Source organism: Streptopelia decaocto (genome assembly GCF_964273445.1).
Source record: "Streptopelia decaocto genome assembly, chromosome: 14".
Classification (NCBI taxonomy): Eukaryota; Metazoa; Chordata; class Aves; order Columbiformes; family Columbidae; genus Streptopelia; species Streptopelia decaocto.
In genome coordinates this window covers 2,423,986-2,446,518 of record NC_138669.1, presented here as the reverse complement: position 1 = coordinate 2,446,518, position 22,533 = coordinate 2,423,986, and the positions used below count along the sequence as shown (strand labels likewise).

The following is a 22,533-nucleotide window of genomic DNA, read 5'->3' as shown; positions in this document are numbered from 1 at the left end:
ATGAGGGAAAAAAAAAACAGCCCCTAAACAAACCCCCAACAAGTAGGTTTGCTCACCAAAGAATATTAAATCACTGCTGTTCTCTTTTGCTCAATACTACCTTCTAACAGAGAGCTGTAGCTTCCCATTCCCTAATCCCTATGTGCCATTCAGGCCTGGATACATCCTTTAAACCCCTTCTCAGCAAAGCAAGCAATTAGCAGCCAGCTACAGTTTTACAAGAGTATTAGCACAATTTAATTACTAGTCATGGAGGTCCCTCACAAGTGACATGACTGCATGAGGTTGTGCATATGCCCACACACATGCACACACCAGGTCTGCCTGAGGAACATCTCCAGTCCCACAGAGTTTGGACGTAGAATCTACCAAAAGGCAGCCTTTTGGGGGGAGAAAAAGATGAGCAATGTAATAAAGACATATGTCCTTGCAAAGCATGTTGGTGTTCAGTTCTTAAGCTTCCCTATACTGAGATATTATCTTGGAACTAAAAATATGAGCCCTGGTTTTAATGAGGACAAGAAGGTCAATTCTAATGGACCTAAAGGTATAGGCATAGCTATGGGCCATCTATATGAGAAAAAATGGTTGTTTCCTCATTTACAGGCACATGGCAACATAGAGGTAGATTTATAGCTTGCTTGCTTTCTTCGTCTCTCACAGGTAGTACCATGGAGCTGGATTTCACTAGATAAGAAAACAGATTCCCCATGACCAACGAGCTGTGTGTTACTACAACCAACAGCTCCAGGACAAAACTGAGAAAGCCCATGGAAGACCTTGGTCTGAAGGTCTCCATGCACATGGATCCCAGCTGAAGAGAAGCTGGATGGTGAAGAGCCACATCTGGCTCAGGAGCTGCATTGCTCTCAGGTTTGGGCTGTGAAATACAGTGAAACAAGGTTTACAGCACTACTTATAATTAGAGTGCTAATGAGCAAGTTAGTTAGTCATGCCCTAAAAGTTAGGGAGTCTCGTTTCTCCACATCAAGATCTTCAAGCTTTAGTATGTTGTGGGTTTTTTTTCTGGGCGATTTGTCTCTCGCACTGGCCATTTCTTACTGCAAATTCAAAAAAGAAAAGAAGTGAAGTGGAAAAAAAGCAGAGTGTGTTGTTTTCAGCAACTATGGTTTGATCCATTGCTGCCATGGCTATAACAACAAAGCTAGAAGGAAGCAGACGAGCATTCATGTGTGGAAAAAAAAGCCTATGTTTTTAACAGAATTAGGCAGCTGAGCTCATTTCCACCCCATTAGGATCAGTCTATGAGACAGTGCTGCCAATGAAAGCGCGAGAGATTAGTTTTCCCCTCACTAGCTTAAGCAATGCTCTGGGCACCAAATACAGATCATGACACTTTTCAGGGATATTGCAAAGCTCGTGCAGGGAACTGATCCAGATCCTGCCTTTCAATTTCTCTGCAAAGCCATTTCCACACAAATGCACCACTGTGCCCTGAAAGAGTTTATTTGGAAATGGAAAAAGGAGAAAGAAGGCAGATGCTTATTGGAAATCCATTTGCTGAAAGTGTGTTAAGGAAAGCTAAGAGTTTCTAAGAAAAGATCTGTTAATATGCCACTGAAACATTCCAATATCTACTGTCACAACTTGGCACCGCAGGTCTGCAAGTTGTGAGCACTTATGGTGAGACACACTTTTTGTTCCTTTTAATTCACCTTTCAATTTATGTAAAGAAAATACCGTGTTCCTAATTTAATTTTGCTTTAATATTCCTACCTAGAACAAGTGCTGAAAAAGTCAGTTTGATGCTTGGTTGTCCTCCAGCTGTTAATGATTTCCTTCTGTTCAGAGCAGAGGCCAAGATAGAAGGGCAGAGAAAAATAGTTACTGCTTTGCTGCTATAATAACAATATTCCTACCAGAGATGTGTTAGCATTCGCTTCCTAGATGGTTGTAATTTATCTCGAGAAGCAGAAGATTAGAAACATCAGGGATCTCCAACTGGCATCCATTCAGCTCTACTCTCTCAAGATTTACAGATACAACTGCTTTCTCTTTCCTCTTAATCTTCAGGAAATCTCCTGTGAAACTTAAAATCCAAGATCATCACAGCTACAAAGTGAAGCAATCAAGAGTTCGGTCCATTTAGAATTAAGGCTGCATGGACAACGTGAATTTTGTACGATTTGTGCCTATGCACTGTGCCCAAGGACGAGAGATTTTGAGTGTCTATGGTATCTGGGGGCTCAAAAAGAGCCCAGCAAACTCCTTCAATACCCTGGCAGCCTAAACCTCCCTTAAGGCTAAACCCACATGTGTTCAGGCTTGACCATCACAGCACCCAAGCACCTTCGTGCCTCTTGCCTATGGACCACTATATCAAAATAGTCTTTTTCCCCACAGAAACACTGCCTTCCCCAAGCACACAAAACACCTTTAACTCAATCCAAAACAGATGCCAAGTGTCAACACACCCTGCCAATGCAGAGAACTATCTAGCGGCCTGACCAGCAGATAGCAGCAGATTGCAGACATTTAGTCTTCAGCTGTCAGTGGGTAGCAAAAGAAATCATAAGACTGAACTTTGGTTATGTTTGAGAACGTTTTCTGTTGACCACCTGTTGTTCTACTCCTTCACTCTTCTTTGCTCCATACCCTCCACTTTCACTGTTTCTTCTGCCTACCTCATCCCATTCTTTTCTCCACTCCAGCACTTATTGCGTTCTCCAAGTCCTCAGCTACACCTGCTCCTGAGACTTCTTAGTCCAGTCTGAGTTGCAGGCCCATCCCGCTCCACTCATTCAGGGACTGCAGCTCCTCATCAACCTAGGTTCCTCACCCCTTGCCAGCCACTGGGTCTCATCAGATCTTGCTCGTAAGTCCATCCCAGCTCCCTCTCCTGCTCCCATGTCCAGCTGTCCTACACAACCATCTACTTTCCCAATCTCTCCTTTCAATTCCTCTCTAACCCCACTTCCCCATTTCCCTTCTGCTAACACATCTCATCAGCTCTAAGTTCAAGTCCAGCAGATTCCTCCTCCAGACTGACTCGGCACAGCAGGGAAGCCATTTTCCCTAGAGGATTAAATATCCTTTCACTTCTAATATCAAATTTAACTTTGGACAGGTCAAGAGCAACTTGGAGCAAGTGAAGTCTTTTGAAAATTTAGCTGTTACCATCTGTGACCTTTTCATTGCATACACATGGACTATAATTTTTGCATTTCATGTAATTCAATCACACAGATTGTGGAGAGTTCTCATGCTTACAGGAGAAAAAGAAACCAACAACTCACCCCATACACACTGCAGAGGGAAATGTTACCCTTTGTGTTACACCAGTTGCTCCCTCCAAAAGAGGTAGACTTAAGCTTAAAAATTGAATAAATAAGCATGAGCAAAGCCTATGTCCTTTAGTCTCCTTCCTGGAAATGGCTGAAGATTTCTGAAGTACTCACCATGCTCGGGGTTTGCTTATCTTTAAGATTTTCAGCCAAAATGACAAAGTTTGAGATAGTCCTTACAAAGGACCACCAAAAGTTTCAGGCAATAGATGGGACCACCTGCTCCAGCTCAGCCCATGCTGCTCTTTCCTCTTTGCATCACAGTCTGGGTTGTGGAAAGGGACTTAATCTATATTGCAAGGCAATATAGATTGTGTAGCCGAACCCAGTCAAAGCTGTGTACAAAAGAGCAACAGTTAATTTGGTTTCATATTTAGACTTTAAGAACCTGCAACATGGATTCCTTTTGTCTGTGTGCCTATCACAACACTTCACACAAAGGTCAGGGGGACCACCAAAATATTTGTTAATGAGTGCATATGACATTGTTTTAAAAAAATAAATAGTATAAGATTTGAGATCACTGGAAACACTGCAAAGAAAAGGAACACAAAGGACCAAAAATTCCTCTGCACATCACAGCCAAGATAGTAAAAGCTCAACAGAGGAACCTTGCCCAAGCACTGGTTACATCACTACTACATCTAACAGAAGCACAAGCCCTTTGCTTTCATTATACTTACCAAAAGAAGACACAAGTAAAAAGACAGTAATTGGCTCTCAGCACTCAATTAAGACTTAGGATGTCAAACAAAGGAGGTAAAAAGCTGTTCGTGTTTAGTGCTGTTCAGAGAACACATCTGCCGTATGCATTGTCTGCGCTCTCCAACCTAGACAGTGCTATCTGTGTTAAAGATTACAAGACCACCTAATGGAAACCTGACAGCTTGGGGAAGCGTTAGGTACCAGCATACTCATCAAAATAAATTCTCCTGTGAGAGCAGTTTATTGATTTGTATATTTGACTCTCTTTGGGATTATTGTTCAATTACTTTTATCCTCTGAGATGAAAGCAGCTGAATGTAACATCAAAAGCAGATAAAAAAGTCGCATGTTTCAATTTTTCTTTTAAATCTGCATAATATCCATTACAGATCCAATTTTCAAGAGAGCCCTCTGAGAGCAACAGTGGAGGGTAACTCCATCAGACATACAGCTCTCATCTACATTTTCTCTAATTACTCTGGCTGAAGCCGGCATCTGTCCTATAAAGCAAATCATTTGTCCTTGAGCAAGTGACAGTCTGCAGAAGCCGTCTGACTACATCTCTTTTTATCAGGTGAGCTGTTTGCTAATTGTTGATATGATGAGTAATTTGTCACCACTTATAAATACAAGCACAGCATATAATTCCCACTCCTAACTTGTATTGCCATTGAAGAGCTTAAAGCACGGTGGTGGTCAAGAGACCATGCAAATGTCATTTTGCTGGTCTGCATTTATTCTTCGCTAAAAGTGTTTCATGCCCTGCGTGCAAGAAAAAAAGAGCTGTTTTTAATTACCAACCTTCTGTTTTCAGTGTGGGACATGGGCTCACATCATTTGTGGTTTGCTGCACACATCGTAGCCCTGCAGCACCTGGAATCGGGATCTTGCTGTCTCAATTGAGAGGCACGTGTTATAACAACAGGAGCTGACTGATGCTCCTCCTTCCATTTGCACAAGGGGAGCTTTGCTTCAGTTCCTCAAATATGAAAAACCACACACTCCAAAGTTAAAACTCTAGCAGGAGGGTTTTATCATGAATAGTGCACTAGGAGAACAGTGCCCGTGTTTTATGAGCAGGGACATTACAACCAAAGTTCAGCTTGCAAACAGCACCTTGGTGAGTACAACCTTTAATTTTAAAACTCAAACACCTGACCTTACTAGCAGCGAAATACCAACTAACAGCATGAATGTGAGTTTTGTTAAATGTAGATATGCAGTAATAGGGTGATTTCAAATAAATACTTACACTTCCCAATTTGGATTTTTAACAAATATCTGTTAAATCAGCTTTAAGAGGAACCATCCATTTTACAATACAAACAGTTCAGAAAGGCGATTAAGCCGCTGACTGCACTCTCTCACTTGCCTGCACGGATGTGAGAGCAAGACATGGAATTCACAGCAGCACCAGGGCAGAGGGACAGACTGGACCAGAAAGGCCTATCAGAACTACAGCACTGCTGTTCCACACCATTGCAGCTGGATTTTTACTGCATTCGAGCTATTCATCTGCTCTGGCACTGCTTTTGTCTTTTGCAAAAGCTATTGCAAAGAAGGCCGGCCTGTAGAAAGCACATTGCTTTTCTTTTAGTGATGCAATTACAAGGGGAATGTAGCCGTGAGTATTACTGAACTTTAAAAGATTGTTTCTAGGGGCATTAGATCGTACCCAAAGAAGTGTTAGTGCTCCACCTCGACATGAAAAAAAATCACACTAAAACTTACAGCAACACATTTAAAGTCCATTAACAAGCGTTTTCAAATGTCATGCTTCAAATGCGACAATGAAATTCCCGAATCAATCAGCCAAAGGGAATTATTTTATGCAGAAATTACATGAAGACAAAGGAGCAGAAATCAGTAAAACGTAGAATAACTTTATGATGTAACCTAAGAAACTAAATAGGCTTTTAGGTGAAATAAGAAGCAACGCATTATGTGTATCTGCTTCATGGGATGATGAATTGCAGAACACTTTTTTTCTGTAGTAGAACAAGTTTCAGGATTTTAATTTGTCATCTGCCCTACAAATAGTGCCTGGGATGGCTTCGGGCGTGCACACGCAAAGGCAAATACAACATGTGCCCACTGCACAAAAAAGGTGCTACTTTCTCACACAGTAACTATGATGTGATTATCAGTTTAAGAAAATGTGTATTAAGATGAAGATGGAATATATTTGCACCTGGAATCGAGCTTAAAACTGAAACGTCATGTACATAAAATTAAAAAAAAAAATCACTGTACTATTGTTTCAGTTTTGCTGGACATATTTCTGAATGTTTCTTGCACTCATACAACAATTACACTGCCTGCGTGGGGTAAAGATGATTCCAGCAGTGTGTATTTCATAGGAATCCAACTGGTCACGTAACAGTTAATGAAGGAGACTGAAAAATCCTGAGAACAGTTTCTAAGTTACAGATTACCCATACAGTGCTAATCTCTTTATGTACTTCCATAGCAACTGCTACAGAAGTACACCAACAGAAAAGTTAATTTATTATAGAGAGAGTAGTATAAGGAGATTTCTATACCCACTCATAGCAAGTTCAAATTTGTAACTTCAATCTTTGTCAGAAGTATTATTGCAACAAGACTTGCAGACGATTGGAATAAATTCAGAATCAGTTTGAAGAACTTATCCACATCCAGGCTGTCTCAGCGGAGGTAAAAGCACCCAGCTGAGCCCCCCAATGCAGCAGCTCGAGAACAGAAAGCAAAGCAAACACCTCTTCATGGGCAGGCGATACCACTGAGCTCAATTCCTCAAAAGCATCAACATGAGAGGCTTCAGGTCCGTTAGGCCTAAGACTAGTAGAACTAGGAACTTCCTAGTACCAAAAGATAAAGCCCCAACCCTGCAAACTGAAGAGGTCATTGTGTCAGATGAGATACAAGCGGTATTGCTGTTACGTGTGAAATCCTCTTTGACATGCCCCTGCATAAAACATTTCAATTAATGTTATTGCTTAATCCATTTATATTTAAAGCAAAGTGGCGTGAAAAGGAAGCCCTGACACTGCAACAGTCTTTGGTGATAATTCAAAGCAAGGAAGAATTTCCTCACATCGTGTACCGTAAAAGCAAACACAGAGCTGACAGGAGGGAACCTTTCTTGAGAAGTTTTCTGTTCCTTCCTAGAGGAAGGCGATTTTCATCTCCAGGAATAACAGTGTAAAGCAACATGCTTGTCAGTTTACCTACTTACTCATACCAGCCTGGCTTTAGGATGCATGGACTGTGCATCCTTAGCAGTGCAGCCACTGAAAACCCACATATGCTGCAAATGACACTGAATAAATTAATTAAATATTGGGCTGGTTTCTCCTGTTGAATTGCATTCCCTTCTGGGATATGCTTTGAACAGGTAGTTTTAAAAGTAACTTGAGGACATCTCCACAAAATGTAGGCAATAGTATCAAAGAGAAAAAAAGGCACACTATAATGTAAATATACAGTCTCTCCACCAGAGAATAAGTAGTGTATGAAGAAACAAGAAGCAGAATCTAAGAACCAGAAATGTTCAGCTGCAGGGTTAATATTCTTGTGAAGATAATCCTCCTATCCAAGATGTGACAAATCCAACTTCCTAGCTGGCTTTGAGACATGAAATAAAGCTGCATTCAGCAGCAATGGACAGCACATGTCTGGTGCTTCTATTATAAGCAGAAATTAATACCCAGGTAGAAATAACCATAAATCAGTCTTACTTAGCTCATCAGCTGAAATGCCAGCCGTTACATAAGAATACATTTTTGGCATTTCCAATCTCACACTTCATTGTGATACAAAGTCAGCCTTGACACTTAATCCTGGTCTGCTAATCGGGAAGGGTGGGAACGTGAGGAGCGGAGCTTCCATCCCACTGCTCAGAGCCCGGACACATCGGGAGGTTGTTCTGCTCGTGCTGCCTGGACATTTGTCACCACCTTAGAAAGTGGGAAGGAGAAGGAGCAGTATATCCTGAATACAGTTTGAAAGTTATAGGCTTCTGAATGCCAGTTCCAAACCAAAACACATCGATAATGAATAACTTGACTGTGAAGCAGATCAAATGCACTGCTCAGCAGTGTTTCAAAAAGATGGACACAATTTCAAAGCCATTTTTTATTTCAAACTGGGTTCATCTTTCTGAAACACCCTACACTCTAAAAAAGGCAGGTCTGGGTATTTTTCCCCACAATATGCCCGGTTTGTTGCAAAAGGAACTAAGAAACTTGATGTCTATGCTTTGAACAGACGCATGTAAGGTTTAACATACTTGAAAAGAAGTCCGTAACTATCTTTTTTGTCTTGTTTTATGCCTAATGCTTCAAAAGAAATTTAAAAAAACTCACTGAATTAATTATACATCATTAACATAAGGAGACATAAATGGAGGTTATGTAGTCAGAGGCTAATGCTCTGAAGAACAAATTTCATTATTGGAATAAGGACTATGATAAAAATCCTCTTCCATGTTTTCCTCCCCGCTTCCTGACCCCCCAAATGTTTAAATAACTGTACTGGAAAATACTAAGATATCTTCACCCTGCTACTCATCCATAGCCCGAAGTGAGCATGACATGCAAAAGCCTGAACTTCACACTGAGTTGTTATTTCGTCCATAGCAGGCAAAGCTTTTGTCAGCTGATAATCATACACGGTGTTTATATTGACCTATTTAAAATCTCAAATGGTTATAATAGAAGCTTTTAAAAAGGCACTTCTCAGAAGTGCTATTCAAAAAGTATAATGGTCCCATTTGTCGAAAATGCAAGTTTGCCCTTTAGCACAGACCTGGTGCATAAAATAGTCCTCAAACTCCTCCTTTTAAAATAGCTGCTTTCTTCAAGTTTTCAACTGCTGACACTGAAAACACACTCTGCCCCTCTTTCAGAGGGCAACTATTTTGTTTTGGCCTGCTCAAGAAGAAATGAAAGTTGATTGTCTCCAGCAGCCTCCATTGACCCCTCTTCAGACTGGAATGTGCCCTTAAGGTGTCTTCAATCCTTATAGATTTTCATACATGATAAGGACGAGCAGGGCAGGAAAATCTGAGGAAGGAAATGTCTGTGTTGGAGATGGAGCACAGATACGCTCCAAAGTGAGAGACAATGTCAAGTTTCTGAGGTTTCCACACTGCTTACCAAATGTTTTACCACTGCTTACCACTGTGTTTTAATACGGCTGCTGCTCAGGGTAGGTAACCTTGGAGATAAACTGTTTGTGACTCAGCAAATACTTGCGTGTGTTCCTCAGATTTTTCTGAAGTGAGATATTTACATCCTTATATAATCCTAAGAGGAAACAGGTGGCTCTTCAATGTACTTGTGGCTTTTTCAATTACATGCTCAGGCTCACAGAATGAGGGCTCAGGGGTGGGTGGTTAGGAGCTGTGTAATTGCCCTGCTATGCCAGGCAGTGTTACAAAAGCACTGAAATCTCCCTTACTAAACAAGAATGTATTGGTTTGCTTGTATGCAATTTGTGGTGTGGCATTTGTCTTGAATAATTTCCTTTTGCGTTTGAATGCAAACTGAAAACATTTATTTCTATCTACTTTCACAAGCTGCTTTGCATCCAAATTATAGGAACTTGTATGCACATTTGCTACAGACTAAACAATATAAAAGAGGCATGTGCTGGAATACATAGAGCAACTAAACCAAAAATGGCTCTAAAGTTCTTGCTTTTCTCCCAAGGTCATAGAAAGCTATAAACTGACCAAGTTCAACAAGCCCACCTACACACCTGCCATCACCCATTGCTCAAATTCTATGTCACATCCGGCAGGTTTCCATATAAGAGGTTCATAAGCACAATCACTATTCATGAAGGAACAAGTTTTGATGCCATATCCTTCTGACCTGCCAACACAAATATTTAGATTGCTATTGGGCCTTGGATATCAACAAATATCAGAAAAGGACACAGGAAAATATAAATATTCGTCTTTTTCAAAGCATTATGTTTACATGAGCAAAGAAGTTTAACTTAGAAACGCCTCAGGACAACAGATCGTTAAGAGAATCTCCTCTGCCTTTGTAGAGCATACCATACGAAATGATCTGGCACCTCAATTTCCACTCTCAGCTTAACTGCCCCAGGCAAAGAGGCTACTAATCCTAATACATTTCCCAAGACTGAGGTTTAATAGAATTAGTTTGCTTTTTTTTTCTTCCTTAATTTCCATTCAGCTATTCATAGCTAGATTCTGGGTATCATCCTACATTCTTCTTCCCTCTAAGTGTTTACAAATGCCTAAATTATATACTTGGGTTTTTTAACTTTCTGCCCAGATGTTGCCCAATAGAGGCAGGTATGTCTAATGCAGAGCCACAAGACAAAGGGTTCCATGTTTCCAACACTGCAGGCAGAAAGAGAGGGAGCTTGGAATAGATTTCTTATTGGAAATGGCAAGGTAATTCTGAACTCCACCTTTCAGCCACTTACCCCAAAACCCTTCCAAAGTTTGTTTATTCAAATGAAGCAGAACTTGGGCCAAAATGTAACCAAAGACATTTAGTATGTCCCAATACTAATTCTGAAACAGCAATTACATCTGTGCTGAGATATGTCAGTTTTCCGTTAAAGAAAACCAAAAAAGCATTATGAATAAACCTGATTCATCTCAAAAGTTCTTGGGGTATTGTACATGGTACCTTAGCTTCATTTCTTTCCCTAATATGTAGCACCAAAAATAAGCACACATCCTGTCCTGGGAGCATGAATCAAGCTTGTTTCTTGTTAATCTAAGAATTTTATGAAGCTTCATCGTCACTGAACACCAAGGAGCACGAGACCTTTATTTATTCCCATATTTTTATGGTGTCTAATTCTCATGTCCTTGCAAGAGGTTAATAATCTACTTTCTTTCACTGTTTGTTTCAGAGTCAAAAATCAGCACATGCTACACGTCATTCACTGAAGCAATCAGAACAACACACTCCAGCCAACACCATTTATCAATGCCAACCGGAAGAGCAATTATATTTCATCCAACCAAAAATACACAGACAGGCATCGCATCTTTGATGACAGGCAAAACTATCAGCTGCACAGCTCTCATCAGGTCCCCACTGAGACAAAACCGTACGTGGGTATTTGTGCTCGTCTAGGAATGCATTACAGTGGAGTAATCAGAAAACAAAATTTTAGAGACATATTCCAGCGATGGGAGCAGAGGGAAATTAAGAACATAAATCTTGAATGAATCGAAAGGGAAAAAAAAACCCATCAAAATGTATAATGGTTTGATTTGTCAAAATATATGACAATAGCTTGATTTTTTCAGATTTCCTGCACGCCTGCAAATCCAGACTAATTCCATTAACATTAGAGCTCTGGTGGAAAGCTGCAAGAGAAAAGTCTCTGATTGTGGTTTGTTTTTTGAAGCAAACACAGAGAATCACAAAGCTATTAAACACTCAGCACTCTTCTCTGCCTCATACCAACCACAGTATATGCTTTATTGCCTAATGTTTATCTCAAAGTGGTACCCAGAGAATCCAGCTATGGTTTATGCAATAACGTGTGTACAGAGCTTGGTGAAGTCACAGGGGCTATTCGGTGACTTAGAATGTATTAAAAGAAGTCTTACAAAGTTAAAAATTGCAAGCAAGATATATATGCATTCACCTACATTTTGTTATTATATATAAAGTGCATACTATTAGGTGGAATAGATACATAATTCTTGGGGTTTTGTTGAAAAAATGTGAAGGGAAGTACAAGAAGCAATCAATAGGATGAAGGGAGAAAAAACTATTAGTGAGTGTTCTCAGTGTCGTTCTAACGCTTTATTCTACAGCCATCTGAGACCCTTAAAACCAGCATTGTCCCTTTAGATTGTCTTACTAAATTAGTACAATAAAGCCTGAAATGATCCTCTGATAGCACTCGATACACCTACTGCTGCAAGAACCTTAAAGCTTTCAGCCACATCACCTAAAATTCCAGATAAAATGACCTGTTTTCCTTGTGTTTATGTCGAAGTCGAGTTCTCAATGGCAACAAGACACTCTGGGCAGCAAATTTCTAGGTATTAATTAATTTACCAAGTGGCTTAAGTCATTTAATCTTTGGCCTCCTGCCCTATAGTACAACCCAAAGCGGGTTATAATTGCCCAGAAATGCATTGTGCCTTTATTGCTTAATTATCAAGGTGAGATGCTCATATTTAATTAGGCATTTCATCATAAGCACACACATCTCTAAGCATTACTACCAAAAAAAGTTCAATTAGCTAAAGAATATAGGTTTTTTTCTTGTTTCATTCTTGCATGATATAAAGTTATACTTTGGAGCATAGTTTTTAATTTTGCAAAACGAGTCTTGAAGCAGAAATTACATACCAAGCTTTGCGTTTCATGTATTAATGTTGGGTCAGATTGCAGGGCCCTCCTCAACCAGCTTTTCTGTGAAGTCAACTCCTATCAAAGCAAAGTTATCACAACCCCATGTGGTGGATTTAATCTAAATCTCTTTGGGTGCAAGAGGGAAATCCCTTCTTCTCAGCTGCCTGCCACACCAAACTCATGTTAGCTATGCTGAAGGAAGTAATTTATTGAGTTGTGACCTGACCAGCAAAGACATGGGTCTGTACATCAGCTCCAACCATGTCAGACATGCCCTCCCAAGCTCTTCCCTTCTGGAGTTTATCAGCACCCACAGAACTACCCTCTCTGCAAAAGTATTATCATTTCATTAATCAGCAGGCAGCAACTACCCGTAAGGCACAGTGCGAGAAGACAGACGGAAAAACAAGATGGAAAAAGAATCTTGATACATTACATACGCCACAATTATCTTTATGTCATTCCTGACAGATGGCTGGTTAAATTCTTCTTCAGTGACGTGACATCTGTGCAACCTCCTCACACAATCCAGTCCAGAGCATCAGTAGCCCGAACGTTAGAACGTCTTTCAGAAAGCCTGAACTAAATCTTTCTTGCTGCTATTTAACCCCATTACTTCTATTCCTGTCCCTATAGACACATGGAAGAGATTACTCTCTTCTTTCTTTTTATATTCTCAAATAATATTATGTTCTTTATGTGCCATCATCCACATAAAACTGTTCTAATGACTAAATCTTGCATTCAGGACCCCCGATTGTTCTTACTGCTTTCCTTTGTGCCCTTCCTGTTGCTTTCTATCTAACTTTGCAGTGTCCAAACAGTCAACAGCAACAGTGATATGGAAAAAGCCTTGAGGGAACACTCATTTTTTAATAATTTTGTGATGTTCCCAGAGCAAGCACTGGCTGGGTTTTCAGACTGATGTAGAGCAAGTAATGCGCTCTCTCTTTAGGATCTGCTCCAGCCTTTACACAAGCCATGTATCTAGGTGAGAGGAAACCTGATGGAGGAGCTCAAAGAGTTTGCTGTAAGGAGCCTGCCACAAAATACACACAGCCAGAAATGTAGCTATTGGGTGCTGAGTTCTTTGCTTTTGGGGCTTTTCACTGGGCTTATTTTCTTTCTTCCTTCCTTCTCATTCTCCTGAACCTGAGTTCAGCTTGACTACTTTAGGCTTTAAGGTATGGAATAATGGACACATTCCAAGGACAAGTCTGCCCAGATAGCACAGCACAGAATTAAGATTTGAATTTATTTAATTTGTTATTGACATAGTTAACTAAGGCTGAAGCAAGGCAGTCCCACAACACTGAGTAAGTCAGAAGGGGCTGTTGCTTTTCTAGAATATCTGGAAAGCAGCAAGAACAGTAAAGCCTCAGCCCTCATAGTTGGTGGCGGCTAAAATACTGATGATCCACTTTGGCATGCAGGATAGAATCAGTGAATAAGAAGCAGCAGCTTTGTAACCACCTGTATTTCTGAGCATCCCATACTGTAGACTAATTACAAAACTGTATTACAGGGACTGTGTAACCACTGAAAAACCGCCCAACTTTTGTGCACTCTACAAGCCCCAGACTCTCTCACATAGTTGAGTTTCTAAATGTTTTCTACCGATACAGGTGTAAGGCTGAGGATCTTCGAGCCATGAGGTTTAACCGTGGCACCCCTTGAAGTGCATGTAATGAGTTCTGCATTTAAAATACCAGCGTCCTTCCTAATTCTACCCCTCTCTTCATGAAACACACAATACACATCTTTCTTTTTTAAACACACAACAGTGAAAAAATGTAATCTTGCGAAACACTTTTTAAAAGCGATTTTCGTTCAAAGCCCTGCAGTCAGCATGGGGGATATAAAAGGAACTCTTTGAAGAGCTCAGATGGTTTACTTTGCCATACAGGACAGTGAGTTTGATCTTTCAGCAATTCTACATGTCATTCTTATATTACTTTACGGTTTGTGATCTGTTGGTTTTGACCCAGTGGGCATTCTTTGAACCAGTACTTGAATGAACTGCGTATTTTGCCTGAGAAGTACCAGAATTAGCGGTGTTGTGAGCATTAACAGGGATAGGCACTATTTATGTAGATAATATTTCATTTGTAAAAGCATGTCCCACGCTATTCAAGAACGAGGAGAATAAAAGGAGGACCCCAGCAATGAACAACGTTCTCCAGGGCAGAGAGAAAACGCATGACAGTTCAGTTGGAGAAAAAATGTTTCTACTGGGTCTTGCTATATAATTGTCCACTTCAGAGATTCTGAATGCCTGTGAAGTTATTAAGCAGTTATTAGGAGTTTATGGATATATGTCATTTAAAAAAAATGTCAATGCCTCCTCAGCACTGTGTGCTACCTCAGGTTTTATTCATGATGTTCATGTTGTACCAACAACTTAAGCTAATTGCCACCAAGAGTTTTTTCCAAATCATACCCATCTATCATGCCATTTATAATTAAATCATCATTTTCTAATGCAAGTATGGTCACAGTTTCAGTTCCAAGCACAGCTCGGGCACTAATGTGGTCTCACGGTCACCTCATGCTATCATTCCTCTGCTTTGTTTCTAGCAAAACACAGTATAAGAAAGAAGTGCTTTTTCCCAAGTTCAGTTCCTACACCTAGATAATTGTATTATCTCTCTATCTCACAAGGAGTGAAAAAAAATTACATACAACACTAGTTCAGCAACATAATAATATGCTTTGAATGACAATACTTCTCCATTTACAGTCTGAATAGTTCTGGTAGTTTCGAAATTGCGCTTGTCTTTAATAAACAACTCTAAAACCCAAGTATTTCATAATGTCACATCTAGACACTCCTCAGATTCCTTATAGTTCTTCTAGGGAAAAATAAAGCATATAAGAAGAACAGTGTACAGCACCTTGTCCTTCAGAAACAAAGGCTGTTTCAAAGTGGCCTCATATTCCTTTGTCTCTTGTTTTAGTGAGACAATCGCTGTATCAAAGCAGGTTTAGGAAGACAGATGAAAAGCAGGCAATGAAAAACCTAACAAAGGACTCGCTGCACACCAGGGGTTATATCCATAGAAACCAAAGCCACTTGTGAAGTTCGATGACAAGGAATTCCTGCTCCCCACCACAGTAGGGTGAGAGAAACCCTTGGTGGAAGCAATACAGATCCTCTGTCACCATAGCCATTGGAGGTGTCCCCCTGCAGACAGCACCCCTTGGTTTGCTGTTCCTCGTCCTACATGCGATACAAAAAGCTTCAAACCAGCAGGTAGCTGCTTCGGTCATTAGTGTGAAGAGCCACCTGCTTAAATGATCATCAGCTGATAGCAGAATATTTTTCACTAATTCTCAGAAAGGAACTGGAAAACCTGTTAAATAGACGAAGCACGGCACTGGACAGAAGAGGGACAGAGAGCAAAGCTCCAACACGTATCAGCTCATTTGGAAAGACATGTACAACTAATCTAGCCTGGCAGAAGGAACCAATCTCATGCAACCTTTCCTTTTTCTCCCAGACCAATCACTTGTAAATACTCCCACATACTTCTGACCTTATAGTCAAGGATATTACTTTGCAAGCTTTGAAAGCAATAAAATCCTCAGAGGACAAGAGAAAACATTTTGGGGTGAGTCAGGGAAAAGAAAATAAGGTTTTCAGTTCAGGCAGTGAGAAAGGTAACTAGATCAAGCATCCAACAAGTTTCTAGCACTGGCATGAATGCCCAACAAAGGAACATACTCTAATGGGCAGATCTTGGATGATCGCAAGAACAGAATGGAAACAAACAGCGCTTTCCATTTATCACACCTTCCTAATTCCACTAATGGCAAAGAAGAGGTGGTTAATGGATTGAGATGCTTTTGGGCAAGGTGTGTGTAGGGAAACACAAGAGGAATTTTCTAATTTATACAAGAAATAAAAGAGATTGCACTGCATGCTGCCTGTGTAGGCCAAACTGGCAGGGACACTATGCTAGAGCCAGCAGCACAGTTTTACAGGGTACAGCTATTAAACTGGTATTTTACTGTCAAGTCATCAAAGCTGTTCCTTTTCACTCTTACCAGTTGAACAACAACCTCCCCCAACGCTGCCTATGTGGTGTTGAAGGCACAAAAACTTGAGAAACTGGCAGAGACTAGAGCAATTGAAAAATTATTGAAAGAAACAAAAATTTCAACAGAAAGTATGTGAAGTTCAAGCAACTGAGATTTCCTTTCAGGTGTCTTGCTCTGGCATGAGCTTCTCTGAAGTTCAAGGCAGCGTTCAGCAGGACTTCCCAGGTCCAGATGCCAAAGCCCTTGCGGTGCTTCATGTCCAGTGTCACTGGTGATGTGCAGCAGACACACAGCCCCAGATGTTTGTTACCAAACCCAGAGCATCCCCAGGTGTCCTAATTGTAAGGAGCCATTGAAGGAGGAAATGTTGTTTTTGCAACCGTAAATCTGAAACCTGATAAAGACTGAGGGACACCTAGCTATCAGACCTTGAACGTAAAATGAAGCCTCTTTGCACTAATTGCAGAATGCAAATCGATTCTTGTGGTTCAAAGTTAAGTTGGGAGGGGAGGTAAGAGCGCCAAGAAACCAGATCTTAAATGGAAATAAATAAGGGAAGGGTCGTTAGAACTGGAGCAGCGAGAGAGATAAACTGAGGCAGGACATGCGGGAAGTGTCAGGTAGTCTGTGAATCCTGTACCCAACCAATGGGGAGCAGGGGAGCGAATTTGCTGCCAGGATTAGGGTAATACAAGAAAGTTTAGCGTAGTTTGGCAAAACTATTGTTTTAGAATGGAGATGTAGATCTCCAGAATGGAGATGTAGATTCTACAGAAAAATTTAAGTACTGCACATCTTTTTCTGTTTGGGTGGTATCAAAATCAATGGTAAGGTGCCTGGTACAGAGGGTCCGTACAGCAGTGGAGGCATTTCAGTTTATGGGCAAGCTGATATACTCAAAGAAATCCTTTGATTTTCCTTGGGTTGATCTTTGATGTTTATGCCACTGCAGGTTCCATTTGCTGTTTTCACATCTTCAAAGGCACCTAAAAACATCATCTCCAGCCACATTTTCCTCTAGCAAGTTAAAATTTTAGAGAAAAGGAATGAAAAAAGGAAAAAAAAAAAAAAAGACAAGGACGGTTGTGTGAACTACCAAGTTACTTGCTGTAAATCACCATCATTCAAATGCATTCTTCCCAGCCTTCCAGGAAAGAGAAAGGAAAACAAAGCAGAACACCTTGGTTTCAAAGCTGTGCCCACCTTCCCCATCCCCGAACACCACGAGGCTGGTGTGTTATTCACGCCTGGATTCTCTGCAGTAATACTCTCATTTCAACAGCGCTGCCACATAAGAGATCCAACATCAAACAGAATTCATAGAAGCGTACACTGCTCTTGCCAAAGGCTACAGCTATAAAATGCAGATATTCTGCCCACTTCTTATTGTTTGCTTAATTTTGAATATATATAGAGAGAGAGACTAGTAACAAAGTTTAAGTCCATCTATTCTGACATGATTAGAACTAGACGCTAGATCAGGAAACTCAATTAGATTCTGTTTGAGCAGACAGACATCTAAGGTTGTCTGCAGCAGTACAGCATAAAGGTAAAAACATAAACCAGTAGCAGTCAATAAGGAATATTTCTTTGCTCTGCTGCTAGTGGTTTGTGTTTGAAGGCAACGTGTCAGTGGAAAGCTCAGATATCTCCTAATTAGTCACAATGGGCAGACTGACTATTTACTTGTTGGCTGGCCATAGCTTTATCAAATATTTACACCCACACACACAGCCCAAACAAGAAGATTTTTGTTTCTTTCTTTGCCATTTTCTACTTCACATTTCTGGCCTAAACACTAAACCTCTGTATTTTGGTCAGAAGTTCTGTTAAGTCTAAAAGAACTACTTGAAACGGTGCTACTGACTCCATTTGAAATGCTGGCCACCGAATGCTCCTGCTTTCATTTTCCAAGAAAACAAAACAAAACCACACAACATTCTGCAGGTAGCACAGCATTCTCATTTCTGATGTCAGAGAGGAAGAAATGATTTATACGACTTTAATGTGCTGTGAGGCAACCATGAGATATTATTAAGATACGGTCCATGTTACCAGGGCATTTGAGAGCCCTCACGGTAGCACACACCTTTGTCATATTTCAACACATCACCTCTTAAAATGAGTTTTAAAAATGAGAGCAAGTGATTTTAGAGATCTTGGGAAAAAATACATCTCATCTACCACATTTGCAAAGAAATCCAAACAAAACAGAGCATCAAAAATCAGTATGACTGTTCTACAATGACGTGTGCAAAGAAGAGACACCTTTACAAGTACCCACTTGCCTTTGCAATTGTCTGTTTTCTTCCTGTTATTTCTCCTTTTCTTACACATCTTTTAAAGCATCAAATCAGCTATAACATGCCATTGAAATTTCTTTACATTGTAGCTCTAAAGAAACCTGAGCATTAACTACATTTATAGTAAGTGGAACTGAAAAAGGTCAGCTACCTGAAAAACGCTTTTTCTACTACATGTCCTTACAATTTTTAAGTCTTTCAAACTAGTAGTAGGAAGATTTTGATAATTTCAACCAAGCAGCTGAAGAAACCAAAACCAGCTCTTGGTAAATATTTGAGGGAACTCCATCTTCACAGTAAGCATCACTGAAAATTAATAGACTATCTACAGAGACCACAAGGCCAGCAAGGAAGGGCTGAACCTGTCAAATAATGACCTGGCATCAAATCCTTTTCCCACCCAACGCCAGTTCCTTTCAAAATGATTGATGTACCCCATTCATTTAAGTACAGTTTGAAACACAACTGCTAGGAGAAACATAGAGCAAAATATGGAAATAGATTATGATTGGTCACATAATTTAACATACAACCCTAGAGGAAAAGGGAAACCTTGCTTAGAACTCAGCAATGACTTCCAGGGATGGATGCAAAAGAGAAATGGTCTGTAACACAGACCTGCAAGGACAATTAAATGACTCCTTACTTCAATGAAGTATTTTAAAAGAACAAGGCAGCGCAGTGCAGTTGGGCTTCGTCAAAATACATTCAACTACAGCCACCCTCAGAAATTAGGAAAATGTATTCCCAGATTTTATTTTAATAACCATCTTTGGTTAGAGAGCCGGGGTGGTGCTGGGGGGGTGGCTGCCACCCAGCTCCCCATCAGCTCTTCAAACACCTTTGTCATCCGTGGCATTTTGATTGTATATACTGCAGGACTGGCGTGGAACCGAGCACACAGAAAAGGGAAAGATTAACAATACAGGAAAGGAACAAGCAGCCCAACGTTATAGTAGTGGCCTGAGGGCAGACCCAATGTATTTTCAAGCATTTCTCTAATATATTTTTCAAGTATCTCGCACTTCCAGAGGCCTCTATAAAATGCAGCCAGTGGTTTCACTATATTGCTGTGGCCACTGATACAAAATGTGTTCTGGAAACAGCTTAGAATGTTTTATTGCATGCCCTTAATAGGGAGTAGCCTGAAGGTTCATAGCCTTAATAGTGAAAACCACCTCTGCTGTTTCCCAGCCTGGTTTTCTTTGCATTCCCATTACCGACAGCTCCATTAATGCACATTCAATTTATCCTTTCTGCCATTTTTAATTCCTCTCTCCCCTATCTGTATATCATCTCGCACCGTATTTGTTTCCCATCTCAATCCCCATCTTGAACTTCAAGGAACAACCATGGATTCGGGGCCATTGATCCAGGATCATTCAGGGTTTTCTTTCTGAGACAGAGGATTAACTACTATTCTGTGCCTGTTTACGACAAAACAAATACAATATTGCTGTTAATAGGATTTCTATATTCTGTTCTGCTCCTTCTTTGATCTAAGATGCAAATGTAAATTAATGAATTCCTCCTTACAGGCTGATACGCGGATTACACACATACACTTCCATCAAGAGAACATCTACAACTACAGAAAAGAATCAAAACTCAAATGTCGGATTATCTGCACCTTTATATTACCCAAGCTTTTTGCAGGAACTGAAACTTTGTCTTTATGTAATTCCTCTTATTACTTAGTTCACAATATTCTCCGAGCCAATCACTTATACTCACTGCCAAGATCGTCTCTTCTCCAAGATCTCTCCAAAGCTATGCTTTCCAGTGTTAGAACATGGAATGCCACCAAATCACAAAGTTATTTAAAGCATGTCAGGTCACATTTACTACATGTCATTGACTTTCATGTATATAAAATGAACTATTGAAGTCCCTGTGAATGCATGTGCGCACATGTACGCCTGTCTGTGCATGTCTGCATTTCTTCGGTGAGCCAGGCTCTACAAGAAGCCTTCCTTCCTTAGGTTGTATGTTTTATTGCACATTAAATAAACCTTCATAGAATGCCCAAGCACCTAAGTATTCTGTTTGTTTTTAAAAAAAAGAAAGCAAGCTTGTTGCAGTCATGTTTGTTCTATGCTAAGCTACAAAAATCAAACTAAGGATTGTTACTCGCCTCGGATTTTTCTTCTCATCTGTGGAAGTGACATGAGAAGATTCAGTTCTGACTCTTGGGGAAACTGGTGTCAACAAAACAAGCACATGAAGCAAAAATCTTCCTCCAGCCTGTGCACCTTGGGATGCTTCAGCTCCTCCTGGATGCAGCTTTACTGGAAGGCACCTGCGATTTCAGCCTCAAGAATTTGGTCCTCACTGATCTTTCTGCTATAGCAAGTCAGTAAGTACACAAATACTCAGGGGTATTTAAATAAAAATAGTATTGAGATCATGGAATTCATTTCATATAGGGGAAAATGTGAGAGAGAATTTTTTCGGTATCTACAAACTCGGTTTTGTTCGATTGTTTGTTTTATACAACTTAACTGTTTGGAACTTTTGGCTTTGTCTGCTTTTAGTTTAAATAGATTTTGTTAAAGGCTATTTCAGTATTTCAAGGAGTACATAATTTTTACATTTTAAACAAAGCCAAACCCCTGACCTGAAGAAGGCCCCCACCACTTGGCAACATGGTTGTGTGAAGCTTTTAAAACAAATAAGCTGCAGTCACTGTTGCAGGTGCCAGGACGAAGCTGCAGCCACGTCACTCAGCTGCACAGCTTAACCAAACTTATGTACCTGGGCATGGAGAACAGGAGAAAAACGCCTATCTCAGTTCTCCTTTGTGCAACTGGAAAACAAGGCACAGGGTGAAAAGTGCTCTCTCTCAACTCTCTGAATCTCCAAAAACTAATCAATGTTAGTGACTTCAGCTAACAATTCCTCAAAAAGCAGCCTTAAATGCAAACCTGGGTTTGTTTTTCTCCTGTAGCCTGCTTGATTAACTTCAAATTGAGAACTGCCCCAAATCTCTAATGTATTGGTCTTCATATTTTTAAGTTTCAGCTGAAAATAGCAGCATCCATCTGAAAGCACGCTTGCATAAATTGTAAATTCTAAAATTTAGTTTTACAAATAAGAAAGGTAACTCTTCCTTTTCTCAACCTTAAAACATAAAAATTCAGTAAGTTAATAAAGTCAAATTACCCTTTTCACCATGGCCTGATCCACAGCCCGTGCACTGAATGTGGCTCAGGGGAAGGACCCAGACACTGCCACCCCCTTGCAGGGACAGCAGATGTGCTGCAGACAGGGGGGCAGCGAATGGGACCTGGGGACAGCAGCTCCTTGTATTAAGGTGCTTTTTTTTACCCCTGACAGTGGTATTTTGAAAACAAAGCTATGCAGCCCTCACTGTTTGAATTGCTGCTGCTGCCACCACCAAGGGGCTGAGATGCTGTGGAACAGCAAAGAGCAGCGGGAGATGCTCCCAGTGCGGCCAGTCGGGTTATCCCCTGACCAGCTGGGAACACAGGAACTGCTGCCTGGATCTCCTGTGCCAGCCAGATGGGACAAAAGCTCCAAGCTTGTGCTTTGCTTTTGCTTTCTCTGCATATACCCCCAGCAGCCTGAGTCTCAGCAAACGAAGCACCTCATTGTGTCTCTGGCTGGAAGGCTTAATGATGGTTATTTAGAGAAAGAGAGAGATTTAAGTGCAGCATATTGCAAAAATAAAATATCATAAATAGAATGTTAGACTACTAAGAAGCCTTCTGGGCTCTTTACATTTGTGCTTTTCATTTCTGACTCCTCGGCAGAAAATCACAGACTTGCTTTGTCATTTAAACCTCTAACACAGCAAAGATCAAGGTTTGG

General features: G+C 40.5%; 1 protein-coding gene across 1 annotated transcript in view; it reads right to left on the bottom strand.

Moving 5' to 3' along the window:
* The window catches only part of PTPRT (protein tyrosine phosphatase receptor type T), a gene marked incomplete at its 5' end in the record, with an annotated part of 380,430 nt that overhangs the window by 149,796 nt on the left and 208,101 nt on the right, over positions 1 to 22,533 (bottom strand). The window lies entirely within an intron of this gene.